Source organism: Protopterus annectens, chromosome 8.part0, assembly GCF_019279795.1.
Source record: "Protopterus annectens isolate FY-2018-M chromosome 8.part0, PAN1.0, whole genome shotgun sequence".
Lineage (NCBI taxonomy): Eukaryota > Metazoa > Chordata > Ceratodontiformes > Protopteridae > Protopterus > Protopterus annectens.
Genome location: NC_056741.1, coordinates 683,440,268 through 683,461,375, shown reverse-complemented (window position 1 = coordinate 683,461,375; position 21,108 = coordinate 683,440,268).

Below are 21,108 nucleotides of genomic sequence, written 5' to 3'. Positions count from 1 at the left end.
CTTTGTCACCCAAGTCTACCCACCTAACATTCCTGTTTTTGGTTAGGCTAACATGCGGTAGTTTATTGGATTTGTACAATTCCAAAAACTCCTGAGGTAATGAACAACTCACTCGCCATTGCCCTCAGTGTCCCAGTATAGTGTCCGTAGTATTAGTCTATTTGCGGGATTCCTGAACAATTTTTGTTCATATTCTTTATCAGGTCCTGATGTGCTACAATAATATAGGGTACAATGTAATAAATGTTGCTGATCAACATCGAGGGAAGCACCTTGCTGGTGACTACATTCATCAGTTCCTTGGTCACTGCCCCTGGACCAGTTGTAACCAGATCCTGGCTGTACCAATAATAGGCCTCACCCTCCGATCGTACTACAAAAGTATCAGTTTGTCTCTGTGCCTCCATACCGTTCATGGTAGGGACTACTGCTATGCCAAAAGTTGCATAAGATCTCTTCCCAATAAGTTCATGGGGCATTTGGCAGAAAGTACTATTTTACTTTTCTGGGTCATACCCGAGACGGGGTCAGTTATTGCTATATCATGGGAAAGTGGTTCCCTGTACAGCTGTCCGTTTGCTGCTTTCACTAATATGTAGTCAGGTGACTCAGAATGTTCCGGTAACTTTGAAGGATGTATCAAAGTTCGTGATGCTCCTGAATCACACAAAATTTGACTTCTCTCCCTTCCACCAGAAGTGTAACTTCGGGTTTCGTGTCTGCTAAATAGAGCTCTAAGCTCAGTAATGCCAAGTCCAAAACCTCACTTTCCCCAACTTCTACATCCGGTTGCATGTCATTTGTTTCTTCTAAGGTATTTACATTATTCCCCTGCTCATTAGTCCCCCCTGGTGACTGCTGAGCAGCATAACTGTCATCTAGTCAATCCTCATCTTCCTTATCCTTTTTTCCACAGGTGCCTTGCTCCTGCAATCCCTTGCCAAATGTCCCTTCTTACCGCAATTGAAGCACTCACCTCTTTTCTTCCTGTCCTCATAAATTTCTGAGTTTCTGTCAGAGCGCTTGTTACCCTGAGTATTTCGCTTACCCTTTTTGGCTGTTTGTACTACAAAAACTTCCGCACCGTCTTCAGCTGTGAAGACCTGCGTTTTCTTTTCTTTTACTGTTAAAATGTTTTTCGGCATGTCTAGCATACTCTAACAAGGCTTGAAGCCTGCTTGTTCGGTGATCTATCATATGCTTCGTGACAAAGCTATTGATAGGGGCAATACAACCTTTTAAAAATGCATTCTTCAACTGCTGTTCATATGAGCTGTCATTCTTTTGATTTTCAGGAATAGTCATGCCACTATGGTTATTAAAACATTCTAGTAATCTACCATAGTATGCGTCTACTGTTTCATTATCTTGTTATGCGCATTGGTTAATACAAGTCCAGTCTGCCCTAGGTTTCCATTTTTCAGTAATGCGGTCTGTAAGACCCTTCAGTCTAGTATCTAGTTCTGCGTCACTATGTGGGAGTGGCCTATGTTGCGTCACGGGCATTCCAGGCGCCACAAATCATGTGCCAGTCTGGACCTAAAATTTGTCTAACTACTCTTTCTACCTCTTCCCCATTTAGGTGGTAACTCAATCTCATGCCCTGTAAATCCTGTAAAATTTCTCAAAGTTAATTTTTGGATGGGGAATTCCTTCTGTAGCTTTAGGATGTCTTCCGGTGTCCATGGTCTATACACTAAGAGAGTTGAGGCCTGGCCCTCCTGTCCTGCCTGTGGGTTTGGTACTTCTATTAATGGACAGATTTCCTCACTCTCATCTAATAAATTTCCGCTTGGTTGAACATCTATGAGTGTTTGACGTGTTCGGGATCTAGTCCCGATAGGTTCTCTTACAAATGGTTGTCTTAATATCCCTGTTGTCTCTGGATAACGTGGGGGGGGTCCAGCCCGCCCTCCCGCTTCATATTCTAAGTAAGGCATCGGGGGAGGTGGTAGGGGAGGGACCGATGCTACTATTATATTATTATCCTCTTTGTCTAAAAATAATGCCTTTGCATTTTTATTTTTCTGTTCCCTTCGGTTCACTTCCTCAATCCACCTATGTGCTTGAGGAACGCCCAACTGTTGTTGTTTTTTTGCCTGACCTGCTGCGTCAGATTTTAACTGTTTCAAAAGTTTTACTAATGATATTTTATCCAATTTACCATTAAAGTCATACTTGTTAACCCATTTTGAAAAATATCTCACATTATCTGCTCTCTGTAATTGCATGTACTTTGCATCTTCTGTTAGGGGCGGGTCACGTGACCCTTTAGTGCATTCATTTCCCATGTCTCTGAAAGAGAAGAAAGAAGAGAAAAAAAAGAACTGTTACGTAACCCTTTCTCTTGTACCACGTGGTATCTTATTCCCCGTATTCACAGTAGTGTCTAGAATGACTGTTTTACTTTGCTTTGTTTACTTCCTGATCTATGACTCAAGATACAATACTTCGACTACCTCTCTCCCTGCTATCACAAACCTTAGCAATAGCACAGTGTAACCTGGTCCCTGATCTAAAACAAAAACAAAGAGAGGAATTCTGCTTACCCGAGCCTCCCGCTTATGTTTGATATGCTTTTTAGGATCCAGTTTTCCGCTTTTCGGCCACAGATCAGACAAGTGGACAGCCTCTTTAGACACGACAATTCAGTCGGAGGTCTTTCCTTCTTCTGCGCAGATTTCGGTACCACCTATATATTCTGACCTGCAGCTTACCAAGGGAATTCCGGCTTGAAGGACCAAAATGTTAAATAAATTTGTTAGAATCAGACTGTAAAAATCATTGAGTATTCAAAAACAATGTCAATAACAAACAATAATGCAGGAGAACTCAAGTATCTTATACTCTAATGTACATTAGGAGGCAAAAAACCATACACAAACTTGTATAGAATTTTGACTGCTTTATTGACGGAAGACTCCATTTTTTATACACTTCACTATCAGTTTTGCCCACCTCACTGACGTGGTCAGTGACTGGGTCTTTACATCATAGTAACTTATGAAAAAGTGCTGAGATGGTGTTTTCAAAAATCTTTTTCCCATGAGAATGTTACAGCCTTGCAAGCACCTGGTCAGTCACAGTGACCTCCTGAGGATGTAGCCAATTCAAGGCTCTTAGATTAGTTCGAATACAATGGGTGCAGTTCTTCTTAAAATGCCTTCCTTTGTTCCATGCTCTGCCAGCTGGACACTATCTCTGATGGTGCACAAGGCTATTCTTCTGGTGGAAGCAGGAAGAAGATACACATGCGAACAGATTTATTATTTTCTAACTTTGCAAAATAATCTTTACTTGAAAGACATGAGCCAGGCTGTGCTTGAACGCTGCCAAGGCCAAATTTCTGATTACACTGCAGCTTATGCTTCAAGCAATAATATGCAAGTTTATTTCTACTATTATTCTTAGTAAAACAGAATTAAATGCATTACATATCATACTACTTTTCAGTCTTTGTTCCCTATTATAGATTTAAGTACATTTATTTCTATCTAAAGCACACATTTCTCTATATATTTGACCACACAACTTATATATGTTTGAATGTTTGAATACACATTCTCTTAAGCAGCATATATATAAATATATATATTTCTAAGCAGCATGTATGTAAATATATTTTTTGGGCAGCACATACGTGAATATATATATTTTTCTAACAATAACAATAATACAGGGGGAAAATATTTTGGCCTTTATCTATACATTAACAATACATTTAACTGAAACCTGGAAAACACATCCACCCCAAGCCCATGTGTTATGAACCAGAATGTGTTGTTAACTGTATTAATCTATAAGTAGTCCCCCCCAAAAAAATATTAAATCAACTTAGGGATTAGTTTTAATATTTTACTATACAAGAAATATTTAACAATTGAGATAGGTAAATCAGCCTGGAAGCTCCTCCTGGGACATTCTTGCCCTCCCTGAAATAGCAACCCAACATCAAGCACAAGCTGTTGTGCACTTACAAGTGAGCTCTCTGGATCTCTGACATGAACATGAACTCGTTATTTGATGTCAGTGATGGCTCTGTAGCAGACCCCCCCCCAGTAGCCAGGCCACTGCAGCTGCTCTCAACTGGGCCATAAAATCATGTCAGTGGCCCTATGACACACCTCAACATATATCCTGCTACTTCCCAAACACTGTTCACAATCTGGTTCCAAGCTGTCATTCTTCTAGATATACCTCCACATCCTCTCTCAAGCAGGAAGGCACCATGTTGCCAAAATGTTTGGATGATTACATCATTTTTTGGGATTGGGGTGCTTGGGTGCCATAGTCCTAGGTGACATAACACATTAAAGAAGGATACTAGACATAAATATCACATAAATAAAAGTCCTGCTTAAACATAACAGATATTATTAGTTGTTTTTATTATTACCTAATAGAAAAAAAATATAAAAAGAGTTATGTGGTTGTAACGTCACAGTAACACACAAACAGAGGTTTGATCCAAAACAAGGAGTAACAATAGCAAAGCAAACCTGTTTAAAAACATTTTGGTTGTGGCAACACCAAAATGGAACTTGGTTCCCCAGCTCTAAATGAACAGCCAAATGACATTTCTGTACCAAAGGAGTAACACATCAGTTAATTGTTATAAGTGCTGTCAAACTGTTCCAAAAACATGTGTACACATTTACTGCAGAACATTAATTTTTATGCAATTTCCCGTCACCTCTGCATGTGGCCAGCACCCTCCTAGAGGTGCATAGGCCATCCTACAAGTCCAACACCCCTGTGTCATTGACAATACAGTACACTTACTTTTCACTGATACAACAACAGAAGAGTGTAAGGAAAAACAGTTGTAACACTAACACTTGTGATATCTATGGGCTGTCCTAGAAGGCTAACACCCCTGTGTCATTGACAATAAAGGGCATTTACATTTCACTGAAACAACAATAGAAGTAAAAGAATAGTTTAAAGAGAAACAGTTGTAAAACTAACACACTGATAAAAGTAGATATACACACACACACACACACACACATATATATATATATATATATATATATATATATACACATGCACACACACACACACACACACACACACACACACACACACACACACACACACACACACACACACACACACACACACACACACACACACACACACACACACACACACACACACACACACATACACACATACATATGTATATACACAGAGACATACACAAATATGTTTCCTAGTGACATGTGAGCATATCCAGTATATAACTGAAAAATGCAGTCATATGTTATCAAGATCAGTAGTCTTCCATGCAGATAAATACAAAGTGATAGCAATCTTCTTCTGTTATCCACATAAGCAAGTCTCCTCACCTTCAGATTCCTTAGTTACATTGTTATCTTTTCATAGTGTGACTTCAGGTCTGTGAGCATGGTGAAGATGCAAATGATAGGTGAACTCATTAGAATTGCTGAATCCCAAATTCCTAGTTTTGTGTAGCTGATCTAAACATAGTGTAGACACTCCCACAGGGTTTGTTAATAATGGATTGCAACTGCAAAGGATTACTGGTAGGAGAAAGTAGACACAACAGCAACTCAGACTCCCTTACCTCCAGTGGGTGTGTCAGCCAGTTAGACTTACAAGGTGTAGATACAATTGTATCAAGATTTTAGATGTAAGCAAGCATCACACATTTCACAGTTTCTTTTCAGTAACATCCAACCTCCCCTGTATTTGTTGAAAACTGTATATTATTACCATTTAATATTCTCACACATTTTAAGAAAATGATACCAAATATCTTACAACCTGCATGTCTCAGATTACTGCTCAACTAAGAAAATAATTATCATACAGAGATAATACAGAGCTACATTTCTGCAAAGAATAGTCATAAATGGTTGTGTGATCACTCACTGCACTACATCTGAAATTAATACATGTACAAATAACTCAGAGGTTTACAAGTGTTATATGTCTTGTTAATACTGTATATGATTTTGGACTTGCTAGTATGCACAATGATTTTCACACTCTGCTGCAAAGTTGTTTCTGTGGCAAAGGGGGATAAGACCCCCTTACTGTGTTTTGAAGTTTAATCCAAAAAGAAGACTTTGACCACCAGAACAACAAGCAGCAAAACGCAGCATAATGCAAGCAAACTGAAGTAGAAACAAAACAAAAATTGTAATAACAAAAAGGTAAGCCCTTTCCATGGAAGACTACTTCTTCATCCATTAATACAAAACAGCAAGAAAAGAAAAAGTAGACCACTCAGTTAAAGTTTAAACAAACGTAACAGTCAGATCCAAAACAGTAACAAAAACTCTTCCAAACATGGCTTTAAATCACTATACGTAGAAGTAACTTTATTAAAACAGAAAGTAAGCACTTTCACAGAGTAACCTCTGCTTCATCAGACCATGCCAGGTGTTTACAGGGGACTATAATGGCTTTTAGTACAAGTCTGAGGCTTGGAATAGTCTGGCCAATGCTGTCTCCAGTGCAACTGGCATTCCACTCACTGAAGAATAGTGTAGGCATGACTTTAATGACCTGAAAAGGCACAGAAGGGATAAACTCAACCAGTGGTTAGATGAGTTCATGACTGACATCCTACAGTTGTATAAATATACTGATATAGAGAATATATAATAGATAGAAAGCTACGTATAGGCCATACTGGTATGCATAATCCTCTTCTCTTTTTCTCTTCTCTATATTTGACAGCCAATGCAGATAATACAGTGAATAGAGAGACCCTTGCTGAGCATCTGGAGAGACTGATGGAAGGAAGGTGTATGTATGCAGCACAACTGAAGTATGATTTTAGCTTCTAAATTTATTTATTTTCCATACAGTTGCAGCAAAGTAAGCATGCATATCCTAACTGTAAAACAAGCATACATGCTTCAGTCTGTAGCAGAAGCCAACTGTAAGAGTCAAGTCTAAGACTGTAGTCAGACATTGTGGGCTCAAATACCACAGGTAGCAAATATAAAATGGTAAAATCTTTTAAAAATATTACATAAATTATTTTCCACACAAGTGGCATAAATGCTCTGATGTTAACTTAATCTGTATAACTGGACCAAACATATTTTTTCTGCCTATGTATCATCAAAACATTTTCATATCATCCATCTCTTACAAACCACAAAATGCTTTACAGCATGGGGAGGTAGACCAAACCTAGTGGCTCAGCCTGCCCCGACTCCACTGGTTCCAGCACTAATACCCAGCACATCTGTGACCCAAGCTGGCAGTACAGCCTGTGTTGCAATGCACTAATGTGCCCTTAAGTAGCACTACCCTGGCAGCTGGTGCTGTGGTACCCTCTGTGAGTACTGGCAGAGGTGAGGATTTTATCACCCTCCAGGAGATGCCAGGATTGATGCATAGGCTCATATACAGCACCATCAGTACAAGCCTATGCTGGATGGAGAGGCTGCTCTCCCTTATCATCCATAAGGAGAAGACAGCAAGTACTCCTACAGCCAGCAACTGCACTACAGAAATATATAACAAATTATTTCTTATATATATCATCGAAATCTTTATAATGACAATAAACATTCAGATTTTCAAATATTTATAGCAATGTGGATAGCTCTTTCCAAACGTTTGCAAACCTGTCTTTTTAAGGTATACCTGCACATTGGAAACACAACAGCAAATGCTATGCTTTGCACACTCATTGATATGGTAACATGCAAATCATCAGTATCTTGACAGTTGTACATGGATAGCTATCCTTTTCAGAAGGGACACCCGACATCTTCTAGCCAACATCCAGTTATGATGTAATCCACTATAAATTGTCCTGCAGCCAAGCAAAACTCAGACTTGTGCCGTGGTGCTTGCATTAAGTATTGAGTTCTCTAATCTATGTACTTAGCTAGGTAGAGGTTCTAATCTCACTGATGTCAAGTGTGTGTCTGTTTAGTCAGAAGACCATAATTGTGTGTCCTGCAGTCATCACTACAATCTCGTGGAGTACCAATATTTTGGCAGGTGTTCATGCCTTCTCATACATTTCATTCAGGCCTCCCAGAATCTTCTATCCAACATGCAGTGATAATGTGATCCACTATAATTTGTCTTGCAGCCATGAAAAAGTCAGGTTTGGGTTGTGGCATCTGCATTAAATACTGAGTTCTCAAGTCTTTGTACTTAGATAAGTAGGGGTTCTGTTCTTACTGCTGTCAACTGGTGTGTGTGTGTGTGTGTGTGTGTGTGTGTGTGTGTGTGTGTGTGTGTGTGTGTGTGTGTGTGTGTTTGTGCTCTTGTTTGACATTGGAGAGAGCATTTTACACCAGTGTGTTGGATACTTTTACTACTATCTTTTACTCTCACCAGGCACCGCTGATGTCATCACTTACTAAGTGTTCTCTGACACTCTTCAAGTCAGATTTGTGCCTTTGCATTTGTGTTAAATAAAGTGATCTCTATTTGTGTACCTAGGTAGGTAGCAGTTCTATTCTCACTGCGATCAACTGGTCTGTGTGCTTGTGCACTTGCTTGACATTAGACAAAACATTTTACACCAGCATGTGAGATATTGCTATTACCATCTTCCTCTCACCAGACTTTGCTGATGTCATCAACTACAAAGTATTCGGCAACACTATAAAATCCAGAATTGTGCTCTGTAAATAAGGAATTTAAGAATGATAAGTGAATCCACAACTATTTCCCACACTCCTCAAAACATCCTGTTGTAGCATACAATAATTATGTCATCCAGTATAACATGTACTCTGACAGTATTCAAGACAAACCTATGCTGTGGCAGTAACATTAACTACTGCATTTGCAATGTACTTTAACTGCACATATAGTTGTTCTAATCTGACAGCAAACTACTTCCATGTCTATACATACAACTATCACTTTATAAGACAATTTTACACAGGGATGTCACTTCACAACCATGTTCTACAGTACTCACAACATGTTCTCCTCAGCATACAATGACACTATCATACTCCATATACTGCAATGTAACAGTGTTCCAGTCAGGCATCTGTGGTTTTGCTACTGTGATGTTGCATGGTATTGATATTCTATGCCTACATAGGTGTAATGTCCATATCAGACCTAGTGCACTGCTGTGTGTTTGACTGCTGGTAAATTATGATCATTGTGTGATGTTTAGAATAGCTCTTCATTTCACTCCTACTTGGGGTACCGTTCATGTAGCCCCACATATTCTCCTTTATCCTCTAGCCACATGACATCCTTCCTGCAGATGAGTGAAGGGTCTGAATGGGGAGATGATAAGTCAGCAAGTAAAGGAGAGCATTATTGCTGAAATTGAATTCATCCTCAAGTTTTGGTGAGTACCTTTGTGAGATAGACCCTGTTTTTCACAAAATCTCACCAAGATGACACTGATATATAGACTGTATTTATATAGCATATATCATGGAAATAAGTAGGTTAAATATCAATAAAGAGAGCTGGGTGACCAAGACCCAGGATAGAAAATTGCCTAATCTTGGTAGGCACACTGGTGCCATGACTGGAAAAGATGACTGTGTAGAATCCTAAAAATACAGAAAAATTCCTACAATGGCGCCAGGCCCAGGGGGAGGATAACCCCCCCACCCATTGTAGAAAGAAGTAATAGTCCTCAAAAATCACAAAAACTGATAGGTCAAAGAAGAGTCATAAAGACAATAAAGTGGACTATTGAGGATAAGAAAGAAATGATGTATTGTTACTATTATGAAAAAAAGTCCAGAATTTCCAGACACAAGATATACAAGATATACAAAATGTCTAAGAGATAAATTAGATGAAATAAAAATACTTCCACAAGAAAAACAGTCAGAAACTTCAAATAAAAAGTTGTATTCATTAATACAACAGATTTGTGAAAAACAGTATCTAGATCAAGAAACTTTTATCTGTTTGGAAAAAGAAGCATTTGAGGAAGTACAAAAATATAAACAACAAAACCTAGAGATGTTTAAAAAGTATATAAAAGAAATATTGACATGGGGATGAAAGAAATGTTTACTATGGTGCAATATATATGCAAAGGAGAAAGCAAAATTAATCAATATAAAGAATGCAGCCCCAAAGATATTCAAAGAGAAATGCAGGCAAAGGCAACCAGATATAGAAGATTTCACAATAAAAGAAAATAATATCACAAAGAGGGAATGTAGAAGAGAAGATTATTAAAGTATATGTTAAAAAATAGAAGTTGAAGTTATGGAGTGCCTGTGAAGTGAAGGATTTGGGGTAGAAGGTCTAACACAGGTTACATCACAGCATGATAGAATGAGTCCCCAAAGTAAAGAGAAGCAGGAATATCAGGAGACATCTGAAGAAGAAATATGGACATGGGAAAGAGATTTAATATGGTGTAATGTAAAGGAGAAAAGCAAAACTAACCAACACAAAAAGAGCAGCACCAAAGATATTTGAAGCAAAATACAGACAAAGGAATCTGGGTATGGAAAACTTTACAATACAAAAAATAAGAAGACAAAGAGGAAATAAGAAAAATAGATTAGTAATGGAGAAGTTAAAGAAACAGAAACTGGGGTTATGGAGTACCTGCGAAGTGAAGGAGTTAGTGTGGAAAATCTAATTCAGAAAGCACCACAACAGGATACGGCAATGGATATCCAAATTAAGGGGAAGCCAGTGGAACAAGAAGCAAATGGTCAGGTGCCATATGAAGATATTTTGGAGCCTTCCACAGGAAACCAGTATAATCATTCACTTGAAGCTAGACAGAAAGGTAAGGAACAGGAACCTGTGGAAACTCTGATGCAGTCATTGTAGAGGAGTGCTAGGCCAATAAGTTCCAATATGACAATGGATGGCACAGGATGAAATTGAAGAGAATGTGCCTCAGAAGATGCTATAGAACTTTCTATAGAATATCTGCAGGAAATGGAAAACAAAATAAAATGTGCCCTTAGTTTAGAAGAAAATGAGCTAAGAGAAGAGTTGCTTGATTTAATAGACATAGACATATTAAGATCAGTGAAAGAAATAGAAAAAGAAATGGACTGCAGAAGGTCAATAAAACTCAAAAAGTCAAAAGTTTGATAAAACAAAAGAACACAGTATTTAGGACTGTCCATAGAGATCCATGTGATATAACAGAAGTAAACAGGATATATTTCTGTGCAGATAAATTAATAACTGATAAAGTTCTACCACAAGAACAGAGGATAGTGAAGGAAAAGGAAGGGGAGAAATCAAATACCATCATGGAAGTATCAACTAGAGAAAACTATAAAGCAGTTAAGACAACAAGTGTCACTGTTAGAAGAGTATAGAAGAGGGAATAGATCAACAAAAATACTAAGAAAGATAGACGTGATAAAAGCAATGTGCAGTATTAGAACAGACCAGGATCTATCATGCACTATTGCAAATAACAAACTAAAAATCTCAGCACAGGCAGAAAAACTTAGAAGATATGCAAATAAATATAAAGAAAAAGTGCAAAATATGCAATTTATTGATGACACAAAAATGTTTTATAGAGAATTGTGAAACAAGGTAAAAGGAATTGAAAGACTGCCAAAATAAGAAGAAATATATAAATTTTGGAGAAGTATCTATGAAGATCCTGTCGAACATAAAGATGCTAAATGGACAGAAGAAGTTAAGAAAAGAATAAGAAGTTCAAGGTACATGATATGAAATGGGATGAAGTAACAGCCAGAGAGATTGAAACAAAGTTAAGAAAACTCTCTAATTGGAAAACCCCAGGCCCAGATGCAGTACCAAACATTTGGTTAAAAGAATTAACATCTTTGCATGAAGATTTAGCCATGAGTAAGAGCTATTTGTATGTGCACCCCAAACAGACACCAACCTGGCTAACATCAGCAAAACACTGCTCCTACTTAAGAATGAACCTGCAAGATACCCTAAAAAGTATTGACCAATAATGTGCCTTCTGACAATGTATAAACTATACATGAGAATTGATGGTGACAGAGTTTTAGTCATTTAAAAGAAAACTCAATTATGGCAGTAGAACAAAATTACAAAAAAAAGAAATTCATATAGAACGAAGGATCATTTGTTCTTAAATAAAGTAATAGTGGAGAACTGTAAAAAGGGGAAGAATCTAAGTATGTCACGGATTGACTATAAACAAACATATGATGGTATCCCACATTCATGGATAAAAGAGTACTTAAAATGTATAAGATACACCCTACACTGACTGATTACATTACAATGGCCATGAAACAGTGGCAGATGACTTTGCAATTAAGCCATGATAAAGGCCAAATTATTATCCCAGGGATAAAAATTAAAAGGCGGATATTCCAGGGTGAATCTCTGTCACAGCTGCTATTCTGCCTTGCACTTTACCCATTTAGCTGTCTACATAACATATTAGGCCATGGCTACAATTTGGCTCCTTGAAAACAAAAAAGTGTAAAGACTTATCTTCTCTTTGTCAATAATTTAAAAAATGTGTAGCTCATCAATAAGGAAGTGAAAGCACAACTGCAAGTTGCCAAAACTTTTTCAGATGATATAAAAATGTCATTTGGTCTTGATAAATGTGCAAAACAACCTTTAATTCAGGAAAACTGCAGCACCAGGAAAACAATAGTTTGGGACAAGAATGTGATATAAAAAACTTGAGCAAGAGGTAGTGTATAAACAATTGGGAACTGATGAAGGATCAAGAATAAAACATATATAAATATGAATAAAACTTAGTAAAGCATATTTTAGAAGACTTAAATGAATCCTGAAAACAGTGTTGACATCTAAGAACAAAATTCAATAAACTAATTTGCTCTTCCTGTCCTAACTTACAGTTTTGGAGTGACTGAATGCCCCCCCCCCCCTCCATGTTGGCTAGATTAGATAGGAAAACAAGAAAGATGCTTCATACTCACCAAATTATTTATAACAATCAGTACACAGCAAGATTAGATATTTTCCATTCTGAAGGAGGGAAGGGCCTCCTTGAAATTGATTACATGTAATGATCTGCAGTTTTGGGACTCCACACATATCTGCTGAGCTCAAAAGACCCAAATGTAGTGAAAGTTTTGAAACATGGGGAGAATAAATCTAAGATGACTTCTCTGATTAATCAAGCAGAAGCATATTGGCATCAAACAGGAATGGAAATCAAACCAGAAGTAGATAAAAATCAGGCAGCAACTGAATTTGCCATAAAACAAAAGAAAGAATATATGGTGAAGGACCAGATGAGAATGCAAGAAATTTGGAAAATGCATAAATATAGTAGCAAGTATAGAAAACTTCTGGAAGAACCTTATGTTGATCAGGAATGAATGCAGGAATAGTTAAGGAGAGGTGAATTCAAACCAAGAGATGAAAGGTTCATATTGGCGGCCCAAGATAGTGGGCTGCTTACACGTTGCAAATAATGGAAAAAGGCCACAGGCAACATCAACGTTCCCAAAATGGAGTGTATTAATCCACAGAACTGCAATATAACTGCTTTTGTCTTGCTTCTGTGAGCAAGACCTCTTCAGACAAAAAATAATTACCAAAGTGCATCCATTTAAAATGTCACATGGTTAAATTAATTAAGTTCTAAAAGCAAAAACTGTTCACATTTAAAATATACTAAAATTGTACAACCGAAAAGCAATCTATGCTGGCTAAATATGAGCAGTGCTGAACAGGTAAAGACAATACAAGTAATGAATGACCTTGTTTAAAATTATTGGAGACCATGCATAAAATTAATACAACAATCTGGTAAAACTAAATACCCAAAAGTGGGTGATATGCAGTGAATAAAAACATGCTGTACGACTGATGACATGATTACTAGGCTATCCACCTAAATCATAAACTCTGTCCCTGATTCTACAGGAGGCCAGATAGACCATTCCTTTTGTGGCACAGCTAAATCTGGTCTATCAGGCTGATTCTGTTCTATAGAAGGTGGCAATCTGTCACCTTCTATAGAACAGAATCAATCTGATAGACCAAATCCATTTAGGATAACTTTTGTCACATCATTCAGTCTCGATGCCTACACTATACGACAAATCTTGTATAAAAATTGGACCCTTCTTAGTTCAGATGTGGATGTAGGTTCCATTATTGAGTTAAAACCTAAGATTGTATATAGAAGAGGGCTTAACCTCAAAAGTTTATTGGAGAAGAGTAAAACTCCAACTGTGAGAGCTCCTGGCATGTATAAATGCAAGAGTTGCTCCCAGTGTAGATTTATGGAGGTTGGTAACACCTTTTCCATCCGGAGAAGGAAGCATTTCATAAATAAAAGATTTAACTGTGCCACAAAAGGAGTGGTCTATCTGGCCTCCTGTAGACTCTGTCCTTGCTTCTACGTCAGTAAGACGGATTGTAGATTCAGGGACAGAATTTATGAACATATTTATAGTATTAGAAAATCTAAATTGGAGAATGCGTTGGCTAAGTATGTTCATGAATACCCTCGACACAGTTTCAGTTTCAGGGTGATAGATGAGATAGAGCAGGACCCTGGAGCTGTGTGAATTATTGTGGCAAATAAAAATGAATGCCTATAATTCACCAGGGTTGAATGATTTGTGCTCCTTATCTTGTGTATTAAAACTAAGGAGCTTGCAAAGGTAATAGAGTGTTTCCCTTTTATCATACCTCAGTTATTAATGATTTATATATTTATATTTATATTTTTTTACTATTTGTTAATAACATTAATAATACTTTGTTTGATTTATGTTGATTCCTGAGGCTATGCAAGACATCCTTAGACCACTACATGTGTGATTGCTAATTCTGTCATTGTGTGGTGCACATGTCATATATGGGCAGTGGCAGAATGTAATGCAATCCAACAAATATACACATATAAACAATAGTCTTACTATTTTCCATAATATAAATATACACATTTTTACTTTCACTTTATAATAATGATTAAAATCACATGTGATGTTGGCCTATAACCCTATGATCACTTGACATGTTGCTGTCATTGACATATGCTATATTGAGATGTGGATGTACACTATGGCTACAACAGGATATTAAAATCTGTAATATATTGATGGCCATTGTTGCCATTACATTATATTCTCCTTCTATAACAGCTCTAGTAATATGCCTCCTGAGAACTTTTGACATAGATTCACAGTTTCATAGCAGGTTGCTAGGCTAGCAGTTCTATAGCCTTTACAAGCCTAGCCATGTTCATCACAAGTAGCACCAATTGCCCGTATTAGGTAGACATAATTTGCAGAGCGGGTCTATGATCAACACCAACTACCTCTGTGCATTAGGGACATGGATGCCATGCCCGGGGGTGAATTTGTGGTCTCCCATCCATTTGTTTAGGTTGCACTTGAATAGGGTTAGTGAGGAGCTCTGTTTCATGTGATTTGGAAGTTTATTCTAGAGGAGTGGCAGTCTCTGAGATATATATCTAATTCTCAAGAATGTTCTGTTAACGTCACAGGCTGGGTTAAGATCCCAAGAGTGAGTGACTCTTGTGCCATTAGATTTGTGGATGTGCAGCATTTCCATCAGTGCCAGGTCAGACTGCCCTGTAGGCCAGACACAAGTCTACTTTCAGAAGCCAATATGATACAGAGCACAGTGACAGTCTATCCCTGTACATCATGACATGGTTTAGAGACCTTTATTTTTTTGTTGAGAAACCCCTGTTTTGTCTCCAACTGCTGCAGTGTCTGGTGAGGTACATGCAAAAGGGAGCACTGTACGTTATTAATATTCTGCTGATGGTAGAGTACAGTGGTGTTATAACATCCCCAGACCTGGACGCAATGCCCTTACTTATGAGGTACATACAGTAGAAGGTTTTCCTTACTACTGTGGAAACTTGTTGGTCAAAGTTCAGATTGCTATCTACCTGTGTTCCCTGATCTAACAACATTGGGTTGGAGCTTAAGTCGGGTGTTGTCAATACTGTAATTCGCAGAGAATTCCACTTGGCCAAAGGCAATAATAATGGCACTTTTTTTTTGGACTTTATTTATTTAGTTATTTTACATTTGTTGACTGGGATAATCCAACTGGATACATGCCCATTTTCAGCAGAGGTCTGGGGAGAAAAGCTCCAAAGGTAGTTACACAAGCAAACTTAACATAGTACAAATTAAACACAATTTACAGACTCTGTTGAGGAGTAGAAGTTATACAATCTTCACAAACTTATAATATAGCTTAACAATTAAAACACAAATGAGTTCTAGTTAAAAAATAGTATTGGTGCACAAGTAAAACTAAATATTTAGTCAGGCGTGGAGCAAGGATATAACCACTGAAACTTGAAATACTGCTTCCGACTTTTCTTGAATTGAGATAAGGTAGTTTCTAGGGTAATGTCAGCAGGTAGTGAGTTCAAAGTTTTGCCAACAGATTTGGCTAACAGGGAGTCACCACCTGAGTTGTTGGATTTGATAGTTTGTATTACCAGTCTATTAGATGAGCGAAGTGGTCTGAGGTTGGAGTGGGGATAGATAATGTTTTTTTAGTGCAGGTGTATTTTCAGGTTGGTTAAGTACCTATGAGCCACTATAAGTTGGTTATACTGAATCAGCCTGGGTAGTTCTAGCCATCCAAGATAATCTATGTTTTTACAGTGATGTGTTCTATAAGACAGGCCAGTGGCAAATCGAGATATGTGATTATAGTAGCTAGAGAGTTTGTTAAGTTCAGTTTTGTTTAAATTGGTAAGCAAAGGGGAGGCATAGAAGAGGGTAGAGAGCAGGTGGAAGTGAGCAATGGCAGTCCTAGCAGGTGCGGTTAGGAATGGCTTTATCCTATATAGTGATCTAAGTTTTTTATTAATGGTTTTGATCGTTTTGTTGATGTGTTCATCAAATTTAACATTGTTGTCTTCAATAACTCCAAGGAGTTTTGTGTGGACATCTAGGGAAATTATGGTACCATTATTAGACTTAATGAAGAGAGATAACACCATGGACCTTTGAGTGGGTGAGAAAAGTAGGAGCTATGTTTTGTTGGGAATTAAAGTCAGACAGCAATCAGCAAGCCAATTTTCAACTAAGTTAAAAGTACTCTGAGTAATTGTCTGCAACTCTGGTTGGGAGGTGGCAGCGCAGATCAATGTGGAGTTCTCTGCATATTGAATGCAGTTTGCTTTTGGGATGACAGCGTGGAGGTCATTAATAAAAATGGAAAACAGAAGAGGTTCCAGAATAGACCCCTTGGGGACACCTAGGGTGTTGGGTAGGAGGTTAGATAGTTTGTTCTGCCATAGGATGGATTGTTGTCTATTATGCAGATAAGATTGAAACCATTGGATTGAGTGATTGCCTAGAGATATTGTTTTCAGGGTGTAGATGAGTAGATGGTGGTTAACCATATCAAAAGCCTTTGAGAGATCCAAGAAAAGTGCTGAGGATAATTTGTTATTGTTCCTGTTATAGTATATAACATTGGAGAAGGTGAGGAGGGCTATGATGGTATTATGATGTAGCCTGAAGCCATGCTGACAGTTAACCAGTAGGTTGTTCTGAATGAGATAGTATAGAAGTTGTTTATGGATGCACTTTTCCATAATTTTAGCCAGAGGTGACAAGATTGACTATGGGTCTATCATTAGACAATTCAGTAGAGCTACCACCTTTATGGAGGGGTATGACACAAGATATTTTCCAGATAGAGGGAACTGTAGCATCTGATATGGTACAATTAATTAAAATGTAAATGGGGTATGCTATGGTATCTGCAGCTTTTTGCAAATTTTCCGCAGGGAGAAGATCAGCAGCTAGGGTAGTAGGGTTTAATTTTTTGATTAGTGTATGAATGAAAGATGTAGAGACTGCTTTGAAGCTAATGGAGGGCTGAGTACTGGGAATGGTATCCTGTATGTTAGAAGAGTTCAGGGGTAATTGGCTAGCTAGGGATTGGTTAGTCTTGGTGAAGAAACTATTGAAGGTGTCAGCAACATCCTCTGGCAGTTTATCAGTAGAGGCTGAGTGAGGTGGAGTGGTGGTTATCCTGGGTGCAGTAGTTTATTTATACCTGCCCAAAACTTTTGAGGGTTATTTTGGTTTCCCTGCTGGACATGGAAGTAGTAGTTTTTTTTCTTATCTAGTAAAATGGATCTGTTTGTCTCATTCCTTAATTGCAGAAATGTAATTTGATCTAGAGGGACTTTTGTAGCATGCCATGTAGCCCATGCCTTATTTCTGAGTATGATTTTTGATTTGGTATGTTTAGAGAGCCATGGTGCAATTTTTGTTTTGGTCCTAGTGGAGCGAGCAGGAGCATGAGAATTGAGGATAGCAAGGAATTTATTGATAAAGTAAACAACAGCTTCATCCAGGGGCAAGTATTTTAGGACAGACCAATTACATGATTTGAGTTCGTCCTGAAACTTGGTAGGATTAAAGCTTTTATTATTTCTTACTGTTCTATAGGTGGGCTTATGGGAATTATTGGTTTTGTTTTTACACATAAAGGTGAGAAAGTGATCACTGAGGTCATCAGGGATGGTCCCTGATGTATACATTTGTGGGTGGCTATTGATTAGTATCCAGTCTAGTATACTTTATTTGTGATTAAGTTTACCTATCCTGGTTGAGGTGGATATGACTTGTGTAAACCCATACAGGTTTACATGGGTGGTAGGAGATTGCGAGGGGCAGGTGTTCCAGTCAGTGTTAAAAATCTCCAAGTATTATAGTTTCTTGTGGATAGTTATTAGCTAACCAGTGGAGGATGTCTTCTAGGGTATTGGTATTATTCCCTGGAGGAAGGTACAAGCAGACAATATGTATATATTTGTTTTTGTTAATCTGGAATTTGGTAGAAAGTATTTCTGCTTTATTGACCTGGGATGGTTGTATATGGTCTAAAGTAACATTTAGTGTAGATTTGAAGATTGCACCTACCCCCCCTCCCTTCCTAGTAGTGCGGTCAAGTCTAAGTATATTATACCCAGGTGGTAAAAATTCATTATCTGAGGTTGATAGTTTTAGCCAGGTTTCAGTTAGGCACAGAATATCAGGGGAGTGGACATGTAGGAGGGCATGTAAATTATATACTTTATTATTTATGCTTCTAATATTTAGATAGCAGACCAGGAGGAAGTTAGGGGCCCTATTTACAGATAGTGTTTTGGTACGGATATCAGCATATAAGGTTGAGCTATCTAGGGTGGAAGGGCCAGGGTTTGGCTGAATATCTCCATCCTTTGTAAGGTTATAGCGTAAGTTTACAAATAAGCTTCAGGAATTTGTTTATAAGTCTTTGATAATGTTTAGATTTTGAGCTGATGTATCTGGATTTAATAGGCTGATGGTATATTGTGGTTAAGGAGTTGGATATAGGAATAATTATTGGGTGACCTGCCTTATTTGATGTAATTGTGGTGGGGGGTTGACATTTTGGGTAGTGGAATCCTAGGTAAGACTGATTTTCATAAGTTGAGAGGAGATATGGAATTAACATAAGGGATAGCAGAGAGAGTAGTGACATTGTTTTGGATGGTGACATAGCTGGAGGCAGAGTTAATGTATTAAATATGGAGCCCTCAGGATTCGTTGGATGGATAATAAATGCTGGGGGGGGGGGGCTGTGTTAGAATGAGGAGCACAATACTGATTGGATCAGATAGGTGGGGTGTGGTTTTGTAGCAATAAAGTTAGCATTTAGTTGTAGACTGTGGCTTTGCCATCATTCATTTGTCTGTGTTAGCCTCTCCTGTAATATGTCAACATCATTGGTGAACACAATGATTATACCCAATTTGCAAGCATCAGCAAACTTGGTAAGCCAAAGACTGTCAACTGTTGCTTTGACTTTAATTTTTCCAAGTCTTTTGGGTTTCTATTATCATGATGGGAATGGACCCCATTCCAATGTCAAAGTATGATTAAAGTTCATTAAATTAGTATTGTTTCAATCTTTTATGTCAGCCAGAAGTGCTCTTTGCAGCACCCATAATGTGCCCAGTAATTACTCCTTCTGCAAGTCATATGGAGTTACATGTATTGGTAACTTATTTGAACACAATTGTAGATTATTTTTTATAAGACCCATTGCTCCTACTACTATTGGAACTTTCTGGATATCTTTCTTCCACATTGCTCTCATTTCTGCCTGCAAATCTGATATTTTATGACTTTGTGTTTCTCTTTATGAAAGACACTGTAGTCACTGGATGTAGCAATTTCAAAGATCAATGCCACTTTTGTCTTCTTTTCATGGACTACGATATCTGGTTTTCTCACATCTACCATTTGAACTGTTGGCAATGCATGATCCCATGTGATGTAGACATCATCATTTTCTGTGATGCTTTGTGGCTCATGTTTCCAATGTTTTTCAGCTACTTCAGTACCATAATGTTTACACAATCCCCAGTGTAGCAGCCTTGTCACATTATTATGCCTTTCAGTATACTGTCCTTCTGCCATTAGCATGTCACAGCCAGCAACAAGGTGTGTGACTGCTTCTAATTCTGTTTTACAAAACCTACTTTTGTCTGCTTCCCGCACGTGTTCAATGGGCTTTGTATACCACCATGTGCCTAGCCCACTATCTTGTGCTGACAATATTCATCTTTCATCTTTTGGTTTGAATGTGCCTCTCCTTAACCATCCCTGCATTCGATCCTGATCAACATGAAGTTCTTCCAGAAGTTTTCTATGCTTGCAACTACATTTATGCATTTTCCACATTTCTTGCCTTCTAACCTGATCCTTCACCTTATATTCTTTCTTTTGTTTTTTAGCACATTCAGTTGCTGTATGATTTTCATCTACTTCTGGTTTGATTTCAATTCCTGCTTGACACTAAGCAGGGAAGTCATCTTAGATTTATTCTCCCCATGTTTCAAAACTTTCACTATGTTTGAGTCCTGTGAGGTCAGCAGATGTGTGTGCAGTCCCACAATTGCAGATATATACAATATCAATTTCAAGGAGGCCAAAACATCCTTCGGAATGGGGAATATATAATCATGGTATGCATTGATTTTTATAAATCATTTGGTGAGCATAAAGCATCCTTTTTGTTTTCCTATATAATCTATCCAACATGTTTTTTGGGCCATTCAGTCACACCAAAACTGTAAGTTAGTACAGAAAGAGCAAATTGGTTTATTGCTTGAATTTTGTTCCTAGATGTCATCGCTGTTTTTGG